At 41.7% G+C, this 18866-nt stretch overlaps 1 protein-coding gene across 1 annotated transcript in view; it reads left to right on the top strand.

The window, feature by feature from the left end:
• The window catches only part of lrfn1 (leucine rich repeat and fibronectin type III domain containing 1), a 164291-nt gene that overhangs the window by 67215 nt on the left and 78210 nt on the right, over nt 1–18866 (top strand). The window contains exon 2 of the mRNA XM_080459179.1: nt 13214–13265. The gene's annotated coding sequence lies outside the window, so the exon portion shown is untranslated. The remainder of the gene's footprint in view (nt 1–13213; nt 13266–18866) is intronic.

Genomic DNA, 18866 nt, shown 5'->3' with positions numbered 1-18866 from the left:
AATTTCCCCTTGCTATTTAATAACAAAACTGTTTTTGTACAGAAAGTAGTTTTTGCTAAAAAATGATGTCCTTGTTTGTGGACAGTCGGGCTTTCGTAACAATAAAAATAAATCCTGTTTGTTCAGGATCAGAAAGGCTCAATTATTGTGAAAACTTTGAGTGTTCTACAATAAGTTTCTCTGAAAAATCACCATCCTCACATGAGTACACAGAGTCTCAGGAGGTTAGATTCAAAGTATCAGTAATTTGTTTCCTGGATCAGTGAAAATCGGGTAACATAACCAAAATCATGTCCTCATACATCTCCAGTAAGCAATTTAAATGTGTGCTGTATTTCAATCGAGATCTGAAATACTGCTTACTTGGGGTTTGCCCGATCAGAGCTCATATCAATACTCTTCAGTGGATGATTTCTAAAATTTTATATCCAAAATAGCACTTTGTGCATGTGTGCATTAATTAGAAAAACAGTTTTCAAGTGAATAAGCCAGCACTTGGAATTAATGAAATACAAACACAAATGTTTCTCTGTGAACCTGGTAGTTTTTTAGGGTTTTTTTCTGTGAAAGTAGGAGGCCATGAAGTTGCTGTGTTCAAACAAACCCATCCTTCTTGCGCACTGTCTCTCATACCTACTGATTATTTATGTGGTGCGGGTAAATGTGCTGAGCAGGCTTAAGTGTATAAATAGCAGTCCGGCCATCATCAGAGGCTTCTGCTCACAAGGAGGGGAGGGGAGGGGAGGGGAAAGAGCTTACTACCAGAGTAACAGATCATGAGCTAAACAGCCAATCTGCCTGACTCATCAGGAACGGAGGGAAACTCTGATCCCTGGCATGCTCGCGGTCTGCGTGTTTGCATTCATGGATAACCTTTGCCGACCTTAATAGTCACTGGTGCACAAGTTTGTGTTGTGCTTATTGCATGGTTATTCCTCCCGAGATGACTAAGTGGATTATTCAATTACCATCCTCACCCTTGGTTCACTGCCTTATAAACGTGGGACAGGGTTTGGGATAACACCGACATGCAAAAAGTAACATTATTATTAAAAATAGCTGCGTAACCAGAGCAATTATTAGAGCGTGTCTTATGTGATGTGATTCTCTCGGGCAACCTGTGTTATTGTTCAGCATCACCGCGGACACGGTCGACCCCCGTCAAGAGATTTTTCCTCTTTTAACTAAGCAGCCACAACACGCTAGTCCTGATAAAACACTGCACGCGTTTTCATTCTCGTGGTTTTACATCGACTCCTCCATTATCACTGTGTACTCATGTGCTCCGGCTCTCTGCAGCCCACAGTCCGGGCCTCTGCTTTGCCTCCGGTTGTTGCATTTTGTCTGGAGCACTCTCATCTCTGGAGGTCACGCTGGCTGCCCTGGAGGTACTGGTAATGGTCAGCGTGCCAGCTGTGGGCCTGCTAAAGGAACCATATGCCGTCTGTTAAATCACTCAGCTGAGGCAACAGTGTAAGGCGGCTGTTTGGATGGAGAACGTCACAACACACTCAAGCAGCACACACACTGCAGCCATCACATAAACAGGCCTCGTCCTTCCCTCCTCCCCCACGTCTCTTCTTGTTCTGTAATCCACTCTGAAGCATTAACTCTTGCTCGTTGTACGGGTGCGAGAATCATTGTAGTTCAGGGGCCATGTGCACCACGTTGGATTTAAATTGGACTCGGCCAGTAGAATAACAGCTTAGAAGTCTATATGTAATGACAGCTCCACATTTTCTTTCTGTAAGTGCAAAATGGTAGTCGTAGCCAATCGTCCGCTCGCTTTTTACAGCGGTCAGCACAGCAAGTCGAGTGAGCCTTCCTGCAACAGTTGGAATTAAAACCCCACAACTCGATTTCAAAACCGAACACAAAAACATTTCTGACAACGTTCGCATTTAACACATGATCGACAGCCTAAAGAGTGCAATCAGAAAATCCTCTATGCCACATTGATCCTTCTTTGACTGACCCACTCACAGTATGGATTTGATGCTAATGCAATTTTACTGGCCAAGAAGTTGCTTCCACTGCAGCGTCGGCTGTTTCTTGTGTCTGCTGCTTTTCCTCTTTCTTGAGGATCAATGGCGTATTTATTTATCTCTCCATCAGACATTGTAGACATAGAGGACAGATTTATTGGAAAATCACAGGAGTTGTGTCTTTAAACGTTAACACTACGTATGTTCATGCTTTGACCGGATCGGACTGTCTGAGCTGGTTTTGGGCCGCAGGCTGTATATTTGTTATGTTGTGCTACAGCCTCTCTCCCCCACTTGTTTAAATATCCACCCATCCATCCATCTTCTATACTTTATTTGTTTTTATGGAGGGTTTTGATATTAGCAATATGAGTCCTGGCTTCACAATATTTACTTTAGCCTCATAGCAAGTGAGGCAAAGTAATGTGGCTGTGCTATGTGCCGACCATTTTCACACATGGTTTAGAGGCTGCCACAGAGACGCCCTGTAGCGGCTTCTCTTTCACTCTTCATTAGAAATTCTCGAGGGTGTTTCGACTGAGAGGCGATAATGTATCTATGGACATCAGTGGCCTCTAAGTCACACACCAAGAGTAACAGGTACTGAAAATACAAGCACTAAATTGATTCATTTCACAGTGGAAGACTATTTGAGCATCTGTGGAAGGGTAATTTAAATGAAAGGATATCGTGAAGGAAGCGAAAAAGTGGCCTAAAATATTCATATACATCTTGTTGCTATGCAGAGACTACATCAGAGCTTTATAGTTGTCCAAGCGGCGTCCTCATCCTCCGTGTCCAAGCTCTGAGCTCCTGAAACGCCGAACAAATAGCTGTTTGTCCTTGAGGAGAGCTGCGAAGGAGAGCCCTGGGTTGCCACGCCGGCTTTATAAGAGCAGTGAGAAGCAAATCACCACCCTGACAGCTGCAGTGTCTAATGAATCATCAATCATGGAGAAATCATCACTCTTTCAAATCTTTTAATTATATTTAACATTATGTATGCAGAGATGGGTGTGGAAATAAAGCTGTAATTTTGTTTTACCTCTAATACCACGACTGCTAATTGATTTAACTAATAATTAGGAGGATTTTTTTTTCTGGTTCAACAGTTATTTATTTTACTCATTTTTCAAAGAAAAAAAAATCTGTGTTTGAATAAATTTTGTGGACGAGAATTTTTATTTATTTATTTATTTATTTATTTTAGCTGGATAGTTTTATATAGTTTAAATCTTGATGGCACAGATGGTTAAATGACATTTTTACTTTATAATGAGTCAAATTACAATTTGTCACAATGTTTAAACAGTTTAGAATATAACTGTGACTTGCAGACCTTTGCTAAAATATATCAACACATAGACCTTTCAACCCGAGGAAACAACGTTCTGGATATTGTCTGCACGACCCAGAGAGGAGCTTCCAAGGCCTTTCTTCTCCCACATCTCGAAGCCTCGGACCACATCACTGTCATGCTAATCCCAGCATACACACCACAGGTTAAAATCACCAAACCAGTGCTGAAACAGGTACGAGTGTGGCCAGAAGGGTCTTCAGAGGCTCTTCAGGACTGTTTTAACACTACAGACTTGGATCATATAAACAAGTTGCCACATACAACAACATTGCAGACTCTCAGGAGTACACAGAGACTGCCTACATCAAGAAGTGTATTGACAATTTAATGGCAACTAAGACCATAACTGTTGGTGCTAATCAGAAGCCGTGGCTGACACGGGAGGCCTATAGGCTCCTGAAGGTGCGAATTACACCCTTCAGAGCTGGAGACGAGGTGGGGCTGAGGAAAGCCAGAGCCAACCTGTCCCACGTCACCAGAGAAGTCAAGAGGCAGCACTCTAGGAGATTAGCTCATTGCTTCAGAGACAGCAGAGACAGAGACAGGCCATCACTGACTTACAGGCCCCTACAGCAGATCCCTGACAGCACCACTCCTCTGCTGAATGAGCTAAATGACGTCTTTGGCCGCTTTGAGGCAAACAATACCTCCTCTGCACAGAAGTCGAGAGGTGCTGACACTGTCCCTGGAGAGTGTGGAGAGTCCTCGGCAAGATCAATGCAGCCCCAGGTCCTGACAACATACCTGGTCGTGTACTGGGAGATTGCACTGAGGAACTCATGATGTCTTCACAGACTTATTCAAAATCTCCCTTCAGACAGGCCGTCGTCATTCATCATTCCAGTACCGAAGAAGTCATCCCCCCTTACTCTCAACGACTACCGCCCAGTTCTGATGAAGTGCTTCGAGCACATACAATCCCTCCTCTCACCTACCCTAGACCCCGTCCATTTTGCATATCAGATCAAACGCTCAACCGATGATGCAATCTCTTCCACTCATCTGGAAAATAAGGACTTATATGTTAGAAAGCTGTTCATAGACTTTAGTTCAGCATTGGACACCATCATTCCCCAGGAGCTGATCGACAAACTTGAACAGCTTGGGCTTAGGATCTCGTGGTGCAACTGGGTAATGGACTTCCTGACAGGGAGACCACAGGCAGTATGGGTCGGTGGAAAGACATCCAGCACCATCATTCTGAATAGGGGGGGTCCCCACCCAGGCGTCACACACCTCCTTCAGTCTGTTGCCATCAGAAAAGAGACTGCTGAGTCTGAGGACCAGGACCTGCAGTCTGAGGACCAGGACCAGCAGTCTGAGAACCAGGACCAGCACTCTTTGGACTCAGGACCCGCAGTCTTAGGATCAGGACCGGCAGTCTGAGGATCAGGACTTGCAGTCTGAGAACCAGGACCAGCAGTCTTAGGACCAGGACCCGCAGTCTGAGGACCAGGACCAGCAGTCTGAGAACCAGGACCAGCACTCTTTGGACTCAGGACCCGCAGTCTTAGGATCAGGACCTGCAGTCGGACTATCAGGACTTGCAGTCTGAGGACCAGGAGCAGCAGTCTTAGGACCAGGACCCGCAGTCTGAGGACCAGGACTGGCAGTCTGAGGATCAGGACCGGCAGTCTGAGGGCCAGGACCAGCAGTCTGCGGACCAGGACCGGCAGTCTGAGGATCGGGACCTGCAGTCTGAGGGCTTTTCAATTTTTAAAATGGCATGTAAGAGAGAAATGCCATTTCAATTCTCTATATGTGGAAATATGCAGAAGAAACCGCCAAGTAAAGCAACTGTGACCAAATTAACCCATAAGGGCAATTGACTGGTTTTAGTTTTTGGTCAAAAAGACTGGTTAGATGCCGTTTGATTCATGCTTAGATGCTTTAAAGGAAAACTTATCGTCTCGACTGCGAGTGACACGTCCCACCGCATGTTGATAATGAGAAAACAGACAACAATAACCTAAATGTGGAGGGAAAGAAACGAAAATCTTGTCACAAACCTAATCACTATGTGACTCAATTGAAGTGTGTGTGCGTGGGCAGTTTGATGAGTAGATGGAGGGGCAGTTAGCATGCAGTCACAATATGTACGATGACAGCAAAATCAGCATGAATAGCCCCGTTGATATTTGTGGTGTGTGAGCGTTTGCATTAATCAGTTTTCCGAGCGTTGGCTGCTCCGGGGGACATGAAACATAAGACGGACTTCACTGTGAAGTGCAGGATGCGTGAAATTGCACTTCTTACATCACTGTCGTTGGTCAGCCGCAGCGCTGGCCATTGGATGTTTTTGTGGCATTTGGAGAATAAAGCGTTTAATTTCCACCAGGTCCAAATTGGAGACTCAAAGATCTCACTGAACTTTCCCAGGATCATTTACAATCATGTCAGTTCTGCTCTGGGGAATCCTGCTATTTATGTTTTAGGCTATAAACGGCTCTAACTAGTCATGTTCCTGGTTACTGAGTTCTATAATCGAATAAACTAAACTAGAAATTTAGTTAAGACAATAAAATTGAGTGCCATGTATTCGTGAAATATAATATATTCCTTTAACTACCTGAGGCTTTTACTTTCAACTAAGCAAAGTGGAAGCAAACTATGTGGAGTCATTATGATAACAGCGAATTTATGAATTTAGTGCCGTTAAATCAGACGAGGAAGGATCCCAGCGTCTCTGGGTAAATGATGTCAAGTTAGCCTGAGTGCGGTTGGCACTGCCAGAAACAGCAGCCGTCATCTCATGCAGGTTTATGTCTCAACGTGGTTGTATACTACTCACGTAGTGAGATTCTATTATATATTACCAGTTTTATTACCGACTCAGCCTACGTGCTAATAAACTGTAGTCTACTGGACGTCTGTCTAATGGCTCTGTAGCTCCAACTAGTGCCAGGCAGCTGCATGACGTGAATAATACAGTGACTGGCTGAACAGACTCATATTTTGTTGCCGATCATTTTCGACGTTTAATTGTTAAGCCCACTGGTTGTGATAAAAATGAAAGGCTCTTTATTGTTGTGTTGAAGCAGCGCTGCACGTAAAATACACACAGTGGGTCTAAGGAAAGTAGCCAAAAAGTAACATTTTATTTGAAGTTATTTGAAACCACAAACAGAAGGAAGGCACTGCATATAAAGCTCAAAATCAGGCTCACATCTGTTGAAATTTTAGTGATATCATATAAGCAACAAAACTTTTTACTTTCTTCTCACCAATATGTATTACTCAAAAACACATTTTTACATTATTGCCACCTCTTCTTCAAAGATAGACCTTCAAAACAAGACAAAGAACGAACACTTCCGAGAAAGCAAAAAAATAATGATATCCTTATTTATGTTGCACCTTTATTTTTTACAAAGCGTGACAAAAACTATTAAACGCAGCATCAATAATCAAACAGAAAACCAAGACAACAAACAAAAAAATATTCAAAGAAAAAAATCATGCAAGAGAAATATTGAATTTGAAGTTAATAGATAAATAAGAAGATTAAACAATTAAGGAGAAAAATACAATAAAATGTAACAACATGATGGTTTTAAGTGTCAGCCTCCTCAGTCAGCTTTGTATTCGAAAGCGTTTCCCTGAGTTAAACTCACTCATTAGTTTAATGACTTTAGTTGTGTATAAAGTGTGTATAAAGTGTGTATTTTTGTAAATGTGTGTTGTAATTACTGATGCCTATCTTGCCTCAATTAAAAAGCTGATTTTTAATGTCAATGTCACTTTCCTGGTTAAATGAAGGTTGAAATAAAGAAATAAGCACACTCATTGTTCATAATTAACTGAAGCGACTGGTTATCATCACATTTAAAGGTTTGGTGAAGCTGGTATGTGCCCTTCATGATGTTATGAAGCAAAGGTCAATAGTTCACGATTATTTAACATTTCCTTCTTTCTGTAATCATCACTTCACTGTTGAATGATTTTTAATTTAACTCATGTTGCACTTTTCAAATAATAGAGTTGCACAAGTGTTAAAAAAAATCAAGACGAGTTTGTAGAAACCAAACGAACCAAGGAACAATGAGAACACTTACGTAGCGTAGTTTTTGCATCAGATTATGGATGTACTTATGTGCCTATTTTGCAGTTGTTTACCTTCTTGTATCTCAGATCTGTGAAATTGATTATATCAGAAGTATCTAGTCGATATAAAACCTTCACAAACAGAGAAAATATCTTTTCTTTCTCAGAGCTGCAAAAAATCACCTGTCACATGATTGTGTGATATTACCATGAAAAGCTCATTTCTTCTTTCAGGCTTTCTACTTTTTGCTTCACTTTGTTGATTTCAGCTGTTTGCTTCTGATTTGTTAAGCCAAAATGACAACTCCTGTCTTTTTGATGTGGGACAAAAAGACATGTTGTGGAAGTGCCACCAGTAAAATAAGACAATATGGAGGATATATTTAATAGTATAAGCACTTTTGTGTCAGCTTTGGACCGAGCTTGGCAGAAGAAATCCCTTATCCATCTAAATCTCAGCATATCCTCATAGAGACAAACCACAGCTCAATGTTCCTCTCAGCAGAAAAAGAAACCACTGACACTGTACATAAATCATTCATAACACTGGTTACAGTGATCACACTAATACACCCATTCTTACAGTCAAAAAACATTAAAATTCACAAATTTGGCACATTTTCAAACAGCACAATTCATGTCTAATGCATTAAATAATGCATCCAAAAGCTGTTTCTTGGTGGGGGGGGTAACTTTTAATCCTTTCTGCAAAGTTTATATGTTCTCCCTTCCACTGGTTTCCTCTCACAGTCTGAAGGTCGACAGTGTCTACGTTTGAGGCTCAGTGTTTAGTGTCTCTGCCTGTTGTTAGCAGGAATTAACTCCAGTGACCCTGAGCTGGATAAAGTGGCACAGACGATGAAGGGCTGGAGTTAACGATAGTAAATTTAAAAAATATATCATTTTTTTCATCTTCCATAGCTGATTTAATGAGCCACTGTATTGATTTAATGTACAGTCTTAGAAACAACCATATGCTGATGGCAGGATTGACCAGGTCGCCTCCGAGCTGCTCCAGCTGGGACCCGCAGTACAAGTTTCCCTGAGTTTGTGTTCCTACCTTCACTTTTATTTTGACTTCCTCATTATGTATGAAATAAAATTGCCAGAACTATGTCGTATGTTTTCACGTTAAGTGTGATGGCGCCTATCCAGGTCATGTTTTGGTTGTTAATTTTAACCGATTCTTCATGCAAGCCTGCGTCTCTGGATCTGTGTTTCTGCGGCGTGCCCAATGTTGTCTTTATCACGTTTTTGTCACACAGCTGTCCAAATAGACTGCGTCAGCACATGCGAACGCCACACGGTGATACATCACAGCCATGTAAACAGTTTACTAAAGGTCGTTAATCAGAAAGGAGTGGATCCGAATGGCAGGGGAGCGTCTGTTTAACTGGCGACTGACCAACAGTACAAGCTCTTGGAGTCGGGAGACGAGTGGAAAACATGTCATTAAGGAAGATGAAGAGGTGCGTCTCGTTTGGATGGAATTGATGACTTGCTGAACAAACTTTGAAGGTTGCTCTCAATGTCAGGGTCTTTTGTCGAGGCTTAGCTTGTTTACACCGAGTGGAAGTCGGGGTTCGGATCGGTAAATATCCCCAGCTTGGACAAACACCCTGCACCGCTTCGGCGGGAGCTGATAAAGCGAACTGTTGAGATTATAATCCACGTGGCTGTTTTGAATTACGTTTGACAGAAGAGAATCAGACCTATTCTTTTGTTGTCACTATTCCTGGAGGGGAAAAAAAAGAGGGGGAAAGTGCAAAAGGATTCTTTTTTTCTTCATCTCCAGAAGCCTCAATTAACTGTGATGGCTCTGTGAGCGATTTTAGTTGTTCACTGGGGAGAGAAATAAGAATTTGTGACTCCCCTGAACGGGCTTAGCCTATATACAGTACTGCAGCAGTTTAAATTAGTTTCACCAAGTTTGCCTGTGCTCGCGCTTTCAAAAATCCTTAACTCCAGACCGGTTTTGTTGCCTCATCCCACTCCTGCGGAGTTTAATTTTGTCTAAGTGAGATTGTAGCCACTTGTTGTGCATAAAGCCATTGTGCAAGAAAATGCTTAGAAATCCTGTAAACCACACTGATGTTCGCACTCAGGGACGGCGTTCATGTGCTCACAGCCGGGAACGTCATTTGAGACGGAAAGACTAAGAGGCCATAAATGTAGAAATGCTGCCTGATTTTCTGACGCAAGTCACTGGTTAAAACTTGAAAGGATTAGTGATACTTCACGGCTGAATCCATGCAAGATGCATTTATTTGCTTTTCCGAAAAGCAAAAGCAAAAGTGTGACAAATGGCATGCATGCATGTGTACAGAAGCGTGGCGAACTAGCGACTTAACTACAGCAATGTAAAGCCAGGAGAGCCATCATTTACTGTCGCTTATGCACCATTTTGGAGAGACGCTTGCCTCAGCGCTACATTATTGGCTATATTTAGCGTTAACTGCTGAACGTGAGCAACTTTTAAGCCAGAATCAACCAAGATTGAAAGATCAATCATATTTTTCCAAACAGTTGTACAGGTTTTTATTTTACAAGCCTTTTTTTTTTGTTAAACTGTGTTGTGTGAAGAAGAAATAAAGACATTAGAAGTAGATTCTTCTATGTCTTTGCATCATATTGAGCTTCACTCTGTGATCTTTAAACAATTTATAAACATATTGTCTTTATAGATCATTAGCTTGTGAGGGTGTGTTATTCTCCCCCTGGGGCATGAGTCTTATAAGCATCTAGTCAGGGGGCTTTTGGTGAAAAAATGGTAAATAATAAATAGATTTCACTTACATCGCCCCCAAAGAGTTTTCCTTTGTTTGATCAGAGTAGATTCTCGGATATGAAGTGGGTCCATGTTTTCCCAGCATAGCTCAGGCCCTGTTTACACAACAGTGTTGTGTTTTCGGTGTCCGTTTAGATGACGACAGTGCTCAGAGCCACTGAAAATGCAACTTTTTGAAAATGGTTCCCGAGATAAGAACACTACTGCACGTGCGCGCCGCAGCCGTGATAACTAGTAGTTCTGCACATGCTCAGTAGATGGACAATAACAACGGTCCTTCCTCCGTTATGTCACAACTCTCAGTCTATATTCTCCTGGGCCTTGGTAGTTTTATTTTGACAGTCACAGTAATAACAATCCAACTTCATCGTCTGTTAATACGAATGTCTGTGTACGAGCATTGTGAATGTTTAAAGCGTATTGCTCTCTGTGCATGTGTGTGTGGTGTATGTACAAAAACAAACAACAGCACCTACTAGTGGCCCAGCATTCTAATGACATATGCCATTTTGGAGTAAACGGACATCATTTTCAAAACATTCAAAACAACGTAAATGAGAAACTTTTCTGAAACAAAAATGCAAAAATTATGTGTTATCAAACTTGAAAGTAAAAACACAACACGGGGCCTTATTCTTAATATTTAGATTAAATCAATACGAAGCTGATTTAAATTGCAACTGATACAGGAACTATAGGAAATCCAGCATTCAGCCAAACATGAATACCTATCATGATGTGCCATGTGAAGGTTTTACTTTCTGTGTGGCCCTGCTTTGCTTAACGAATCAGGTTTTTCAGGGTTTTTTTGTTTTGGGGATTAGTATCTTTAATCACCACGAAGTAGAGATATTTTTTATTTAACAAACATTTATTTAATAAATAATACTTAGACTAAGGAATTCACAGCCGTCATCACAGTGAACTGCATCTGTTTTGAGCTGAATCAAGGCACATATCGTAGAAAGTAATTGCCGAGGCATAGAGGATAATTTATCTCCATCCACCACCTTCATCTCTTATCTTGTCACATCCAGTGGCGAAGGAGAAATTAATAACACTGAACGCAGCTCTTTTAGAAAGTATTTGCCCTTGCTCACAACCAAAGACGCAGCAGTCACACATGATCTCTTCTGGAAAGCCACTCTGATCCACGAGCAAAAGGTCAGGCACGGTTTCTAGGATTAGTGGAGTTAACCGGTTCCTTTAAATAACTTTTAATAGATTTCCCTCCATGTGTGTGCTCTCGAAAGCAACACGACTCGTCAAAAATGTTGAAATTTGCAGACCAAAGAAAGCACAAACATTAACAAAGTTTGTTTGGACTCATACTGAACCTGAATACAAATTTTCTTCTACTGAGATGTGAATCAGTGATTGGGAATTGTTGCACTGATTGGAGGAATTCATGTCTGAAACCCGGTAAATACTTTGACCTTTTAGTTGCAAGGGAGTAAACTGTGATTTGTTATCAGCTCTGCAAATGGGTGGTCGGTGAGTTTTGAGCCCGAGATGGACCATCAGTGCGGTTGTTGCTAATTAATTAGTTAATTAACTAATGAATTGACTTAATGAACCGGTAATGAATGAGCTAAAATGGCGGAGGTAATTAAAGGTAATGGGCGGTGGTGGGGCGTCTGTACATCCCCCACATAAACTTCAGCTCGGCGGTCATCACGTCGGCTGCTGGACTGATCTGTGTTTGATTGTGTGATTGGAATCGTTCATGGTCAATCTCCCACGTGCCTTATCTTTAGTGAGTGTTATCAAGGAATGACTACATTTAATTGGTGATTGTTCACGTTAGTTGCTGGTACTACAGTTATTATGGAGACAGTATGTGCTTCACATGTAGATGTGGCATGTTCAACAGTCTGTGGTAATTGAATCCATCAATTGCATTTAGTAGCAAACTAACCTCTCGGGCTGGGAATCCCAATCTGGGTGATTATTGCTTTTATTAGAAGGCTCCTGTTTCCATTCATTAGGGAGTTTGGGTGTGTCTGACAGCGTTTGGATTTTGGCAAATCAGATCTTCTTTTGGGGCTCTGTGTGAAATACATTTTATTACTTGGTTGGGGCAGTAAAAAATGCACATGGCGTTGATTTGTAGCGTTTAGGTGCATGGAAAAAATGTGAGGCAGAAAAAAAAGAGGAGGATGTGAAGTTTTGCTTGGGAATTTTACTGTTGTACAGAAGAGGCGTCGCTTCACTCGTCCTGTCCTTTTCTGCAGCCTTTTATTTTGTTTTGGGAATCTTTTTTTTTTTTTTAATTCACTCACTTGACATGACCTTTTCTTAGTTTTACAGAGAAAAACAAATGTTTAAACTCCACAGAGTTGAACTTTTGGGAGTTTATACTACTTTCTCTACTTCAAAATAATGCTTCCACAATATCATGAATGAGAAATCTGAAGACACCTTGGAGCTCCGCAAGACTTGGGTTTTTTCATTTTAATATATCTCCATCAAGCCATTGTTCTACTTAAACTGGATTTAACCATTTTCACCCATTTTCTACAGCTGTCGTTTGTAGCAGCAGCCACATTGTGTGAAGTAGTGACATTTTCCCGGCTGTCTGCGGTCACACAGCCATTACAATTATTCACCATGCAACCACCGATTTGAACCCGCGATCAAAGATATCGTCATAATTGCTGATCTGAGACATCCAGACTGGCACGATGTGTTGAAGGTTTCCACGACTCCTCAAGGTGATGCAAGTGTTCAGTGCGTGGCTCAAGGTTAATTACAAGGACTAAAGAAAAAGTAGTGATAGTGATTTGAATAAAAGCAGGAAATCTCTTTAAAGGGAGAACAGAGTTAAAATTTGCTTTAACTGCCCTGGGAAGAAAATGACTCTTCCATCATGACAGAAATATAAAATTATTTGTATTAGTCTAGGATCGAATCAGAGATTGAAATATAAATTGAACCTTTTTTATGATTCTGACACTATTACAACTGATGCCGTATGGCCCCTCGATGTTATTTGTGCTTGCACATTAAGGTGTGACCATTTATTTCTCTCCGCAGGCTGCTTTGAAGTGAACCCTGTGAGGAGCATCCAGTCCAACACGATATTCTGGTGAGTCTCCAAATTGAAATTAAAACCCTTTTCACATTTGCATAACTACATTACACGCGGCCGCTCATCCAGACTTCAAACGCGAGCGGAAAGCGCCAGAGAGCAGAGCTTTGATAACGATATGCTGAAGGAACGGTGTCGCCCTTTGACTTGATCGATCGATCGCCCGGGGGTCAGTATGGGTGACTCTTGATGTGAGCATACAGTGAGCACAAAGGCAAACCTTACAGCGTTTACCCTTTTAATTCTCCCGCATACATTCGCTCAAATGGAGACACAGTGATCCCAAGCCCAGCATCTCTTTCTTTTTCCAAGTCTCTGTCACATGCAGCTCTAACCACATGTTCAGAGAGAGAGAAAGAGAGAGAGAGCGAGAGAGAAAGAGAGAGCGAGCCTCTGCAGAGTGACACTCAGCCTATCCTCTCATAGGCAGGGTTGGGCTGGCGCCACGGCTGTTTGCCTCATAGCCTGCGCAATGGGAGTCGGCTCCATTATCAGAGCTGCTGCTTCGCCACCCTGCAGCAAACCCAGCATCCTCTGCTCCTGCAGATTTAATTCCTTATCTCAATAGGGAAAACAGCCCCTCTGATGAACGGCAGAAAACACCCTGGGCTGCTGTGAACACGGATTGAGAATACATACAATAGATGGTTTGATAAACTTGTGAATGTGTACGGCCCTGATACTCCTCATGAGGAATGTGTGGTTGGTCACAGATATTCATGGGAATTTGCTTTATAGTGTAAATAATGATTCAGGGAGCGAAGGCTGTTTTCACAGTTACACATTAAGGCGTTTACTTCTTGGAGCTACCATGGAGCCAAAACCTGCAGCCAGTTTTGTGTCATGTGGACGTCTGTGTTCCGTTGCTGTTATTTTAAGACAATCCCAGTTATCTTTGTGTTTCTGTATTCAGCTCGATAAAGGCCGTCCTCCAGCCGCTGTACTCTCTCATGATATAAACTCTGCATGAACCGAGGCCTGGTGTGTGCTCTTTTTGTCAGAAAGACTTACGAGAACGGATTATCACGTCTGGCAAAATAGTGCAGCTAGATATTCATGACCACAAGTTTATTTTATATAAAAAAAAAAAAAACAAATATAAAGCAAAGCCTAAAATTCAAGCTGCTTACTGTGACGTCATACTTTTCCTTTTTTGTTATCTCATTCTTGACAGCTCAATAAGTTTCTTTCTTCCTCCATTGGCTGAGAGGCTGTAATAGAACTGAAAGATGTGACTTGTAGTGGGAATTTCTAGCCCTTTGCTAACAGCTTCATCAATGTCATGAAAAGCCACTACAGTGGTAATTGTGTGTCAACTTTCCCAGACCCTGAAAACAAAAGTTATGATGTGAGCACAGAGACGTTATGTTTGCTGATGCTCCCTCGTGAAATTAGTTTTCTGGTCTTGTACGGTCATCACCTGGTAGGTCTGCGAACGAGCTGGCAGTTCTGTATCCTGTCCTATAGTATTACAATCAGTAAAGTCAGTATGGGCCGATCTGGACCCGCTGATGCTTGTTGCTGCTACAGTCACTAAGCAGCAGTGACTAAGTGCTGGAGCGTTTGTGTCGAGGTGCCATCAAACGTGACTACTCACTCAGAGCAGCTGAAAATCACAACATCATATCCTGTTATTGCATAAAGAAATATAAATAGGTTTAACACTAAAAATATGAACTCTCAAACTAATTTTTTTCAAAAGAAACACCTGAAATGAGAGAAATCTGAAATTCGTCATAAAGATATTTTGATTTGGCTCATATTATCAGTATTCTCATGTTCCCTTGAATAAAGGTTGCAGACTTCTTTTTCCTGTTGTGAACCAGAGAGTAGGCAAAGCCCCCCCCCCCCCGCCGTGAGCCCCAACTTGGTTCTGAAACCCCAGATCAGAAACCGCTGACCTCCTCCAGCCACCTGCCAGCAGCAAACGTATGTTTTGGCCCCACTTTTGAGTGGCTGTCTTTACTTTGAGCGAATGGTTAGAGCAAGAGGTAGATAGGAGATTCTTATCCTGATACTGCAATGAATCCATCCATCTTTTAAACACGTTTTGTCAAACAGACCTGGCAGTAATCCCAGCTCACATTGGGCAAAGGGCAGGGTACATCCCGGACGGGCTGCCAGTTCCAGTTCCTCATAGGACGAACGCAGAGAGAAGGACAAGCACACATCCACACCAACCTGCAATTTAAGGTCACCACCTAACCCTTAACATGTCAATGGTGGAAGGAATCCAGAATGCCTGGAGGAAACCCATGCAGGCACAAGGCAAACTTTAACCCTCTGCACATAAAACTGTCCCTGGAAGTGAACCCCCGGACCCCCTGCTGCTGGACAAGACTGCTCACCATTAGCTCATCACGTCGGAGCAACACTCAGTAATGGCAAAATTATGAATATGTACTGAAGTCCTGAAATATTAATGAGTTATTGTGTCAGACTTGGGTGACTGGAGGTTATGTGAGGCCACTAAATTTGGCTCTGAAGACAAATTTCTAAACTATTGCTTTTATTATTAGTTTTAACAAGATATCAGTGGAGAAAAGTCATTTCAACCACCTTCCTTCCTTCCTCCCTTCCTCCCTTCCTCCCTTCCTCCTTTCCTCCCTTCCTTCCATTGTTTTATTCCTATGTGTACTTTTTTTTAATATTATTATTTTATGTTTCTTATATATTTGTTTTTTATTTGCATTACTTTTGTTGTCTATGTTGCTGCACCACATCAATTTCCCAGGTGGGATCAATAAAATCCATCCATCCATCCATCCACCTATCCATCCATTAAATTTTCCAGGTCCCTGAAGGTTTTACCAATTAACCCCAAAAACCAGTTCTGGTCAGCCCTGGTGGATATTTCATAAAAAGGGTGAGGAAAGGGGTTTCTACTAGAAGTGGATCAAGCAGGGGTTTGACAGAAGATAAGCCAGACAGCAGGCAGAGCCAAAACAGCCTGCAAAGTATAATCACTTTTAGGTTATACTCAAGTTATACTGCAAGTCTTTCATACAGGCACATTTCTATAACATCCAAATAGCTTTGTATATGTGTGATTTTCTCACTCATGCATCCTGCGTGGACAAAGCTGGTACACTTCTAATGTCTGCACAAAATTGTAGTTTTGAGGCAAATATAAATAAATTGCATGGCTTTCCAAAACGTATTGATCAAAATCATTGAACACATCAAAATATGCATAAAAAAAAAAAGATTTGCATCTGTTTTGTTGCAGTAACAGGAAGTACTCAGTCGTCTACAATGGAACTCCAGACACTAGCACGTCTGCACTGATTCTGTAATTACTCTCAGTGGCACGAGGTGGGAACAAATGTTCCACACTGCAGGTTCGATGTGACTCATGTGAACATCAGGTGGAGCTCTGCTGAGCTGTTTTCAAACAATGTCAAGTCTGCCTCCTCATTTATGTCTATAGAATGAAAGAGGGGTGAAAAATCCATTAATCTACCTAAAATACTGGAGCAGTCCTCATGCATTCATTTACTTATAGACACTTCAACCAATCCATATTGAGAAGAAATCTGAGAACATGCCTTTTGTTCAAGAGGTGCACATAACAGTAATGTCACATGTGCTTGCACAAAAATCGAAGAAATGTCATCTTTTAGTAATTGTCAGTATAATAATATATAAGAGAGACAACAACACATGGCCCCTGCACTCTGCAGATATTGACCCCGGTCCTTTTCAGGTAGCTGGGGTTTACATAATGTGCTGAGAGGACATTGATTTTCTTGCTTTGCGCTGGAAACCTTGCAGGATGCTGTTCTGCACAGGGGGAGTGTCTGGTTTAAGTTGCACAGGGAAGCAGCAGCTCTCAGCTAATCTGGCAACAGGGTTGAAATAGGGAGTTAATAATCCATAGTGTGAGCAGTAACAAAGCCTTTAAAAGGCAAAGCCATTGCGTTTCCCATTTTAATTCACTTAGAACTACACGAAGTGGACATCCTTACGTTTTAATGAAACGAGCAGAATATCTGCATGGACGGTTTGAAAACAGTTCTTTAGCAGAAGATTTCACTGTGCAGTGTTGAATTAAAAGGTTCATATTATGCCAATTCACTTTCTAATGGTTTTCCAACAGTAATAACCATCCCCATACCTGGAATGACGCCCCAAAAGTGGCTTGTTTCAGTCTTTAAAAGGTGTGTTGCTCCATTGAGCCAATCAGAAATCAAACCCTATTTAGTGTCATCGGGGGTTTAGCCAATCCCAATCAAGGTAGGCCCTCCCTTTGACTCTTCCCACAATTAGGCAGCTCTGCTCTGGCTCATGGCACCACGAGAGGAAGTACTTCCTCCTCTTCCCAAGATGGGCATGTGTGGGCGGAGCCAGTCCAGCTCACACAGACACAGCAGATTCTGAATGCAGCTCCTATGATCCAATATTCAAATGGAGGAAAATCAGGGAAAGGCAATGAACTTTAGATCCAACATTTCTGGACCATTGAGACCCACGTGAAAGTGTTGAAAAGCTGTTTAATATGACTCCTTTAAAGAAGAGCTGATGATATGGGCATCCGGTCATTGTTTACCTCCATTTTTCTTGGGAAGGTGAGTCTGGTCCCTTTTGCTTACAAATGACGGGGAATGAGTTCGAGGTCTCCGACATCCTATTACGTCGGATGAGCAGGTGACAGCGCTTTCATTAGTTTTTCCCTTTAACAGCTGTTTCATGGAGAGCCGACATGGAGCAGAGCTCACGACGCGTCGCATTCATTACCGCCGCTGATAGCCCGGTTCATGGATTTGTTGTTGACTTCATATGTCCTTGTTAGTGCGCATGCATTTGTTTCATGGAGTCATTTTTAATGAGAAAAGCCGTTTGCAAACATCCTGACATTTTGTTACCACATGCCTTTGAATGCTGCCTGTGTGAATTAAAAAAATAAATAAAAAGCTCCGGAGGATAAAGACAGTGTGAGATTTATTTTAAAGGTTGACAGACAGTTTGTGGTGTTTTAGCCGTTTAATTATTTTTTTATGTTTGGAGTGAAAACAAAATAGATGAAAGGGGCGAGTCGCCAAAGTTGCACAGTGATAATCACGTTGACACATTTTGATTACGTTTCTTCCTGTGCAGACATCGAATCAAATCCACTCTCACTGCGCGACGTGACCCTGCTCGCTTACCGACGTTGCAGGGAAGGCGTCGGCTATTCCAACGCCACAAGCATGAAAGCATTAAAAGCATTTGATGAAAATGTAAAGTTGGTTCAAAATAAATAAGCAAGTAAATAAATAAATATTGTGCAATTAAATTAGTGCTGATACTTTGGGATGCTGTTGAAATGCTTATTTAACACTTCTCTTTCCCCTCAAGTTTGACGAAGGCTTCATAAGCATTACCTTGGGTTATGAAAATACCCTCGGTTTTCTGTAAAGAATAGAATCATTACCATAATGCTTTTATATAATTAACCAGCCCAGAGCAAGGTATTTTATAAATGATTGATTATGAGGAAAAATGCACCGTTTTTTTCACAGTCTTGTCTGTTTTTTAATAAACTTTTAACGCCTATAGGTTTTCTTAGTGTAACAAACAGTCAAATGTCTTAACTATTTTCTTCCATCAAAATCAGCA

The sequence above is a fragment of the Lipophrys pholis genome (genome assembly GCF_963383615.2).
Source record: "Lipophrys pholis genome assembly, chromosome: 3".
NCBI classification, from domain to species: Eukaryota; Metazoa; Chordata; class Actinopteri; order Blenniiformes; family Blenniidae; genus Lipophrys; species Lipophrys pholis.
The sequence above is the reverse complement of the archived record's forward strand: the minus strand, read 5'-3'. Positions and strand labels throughout refer to the sequence as shown.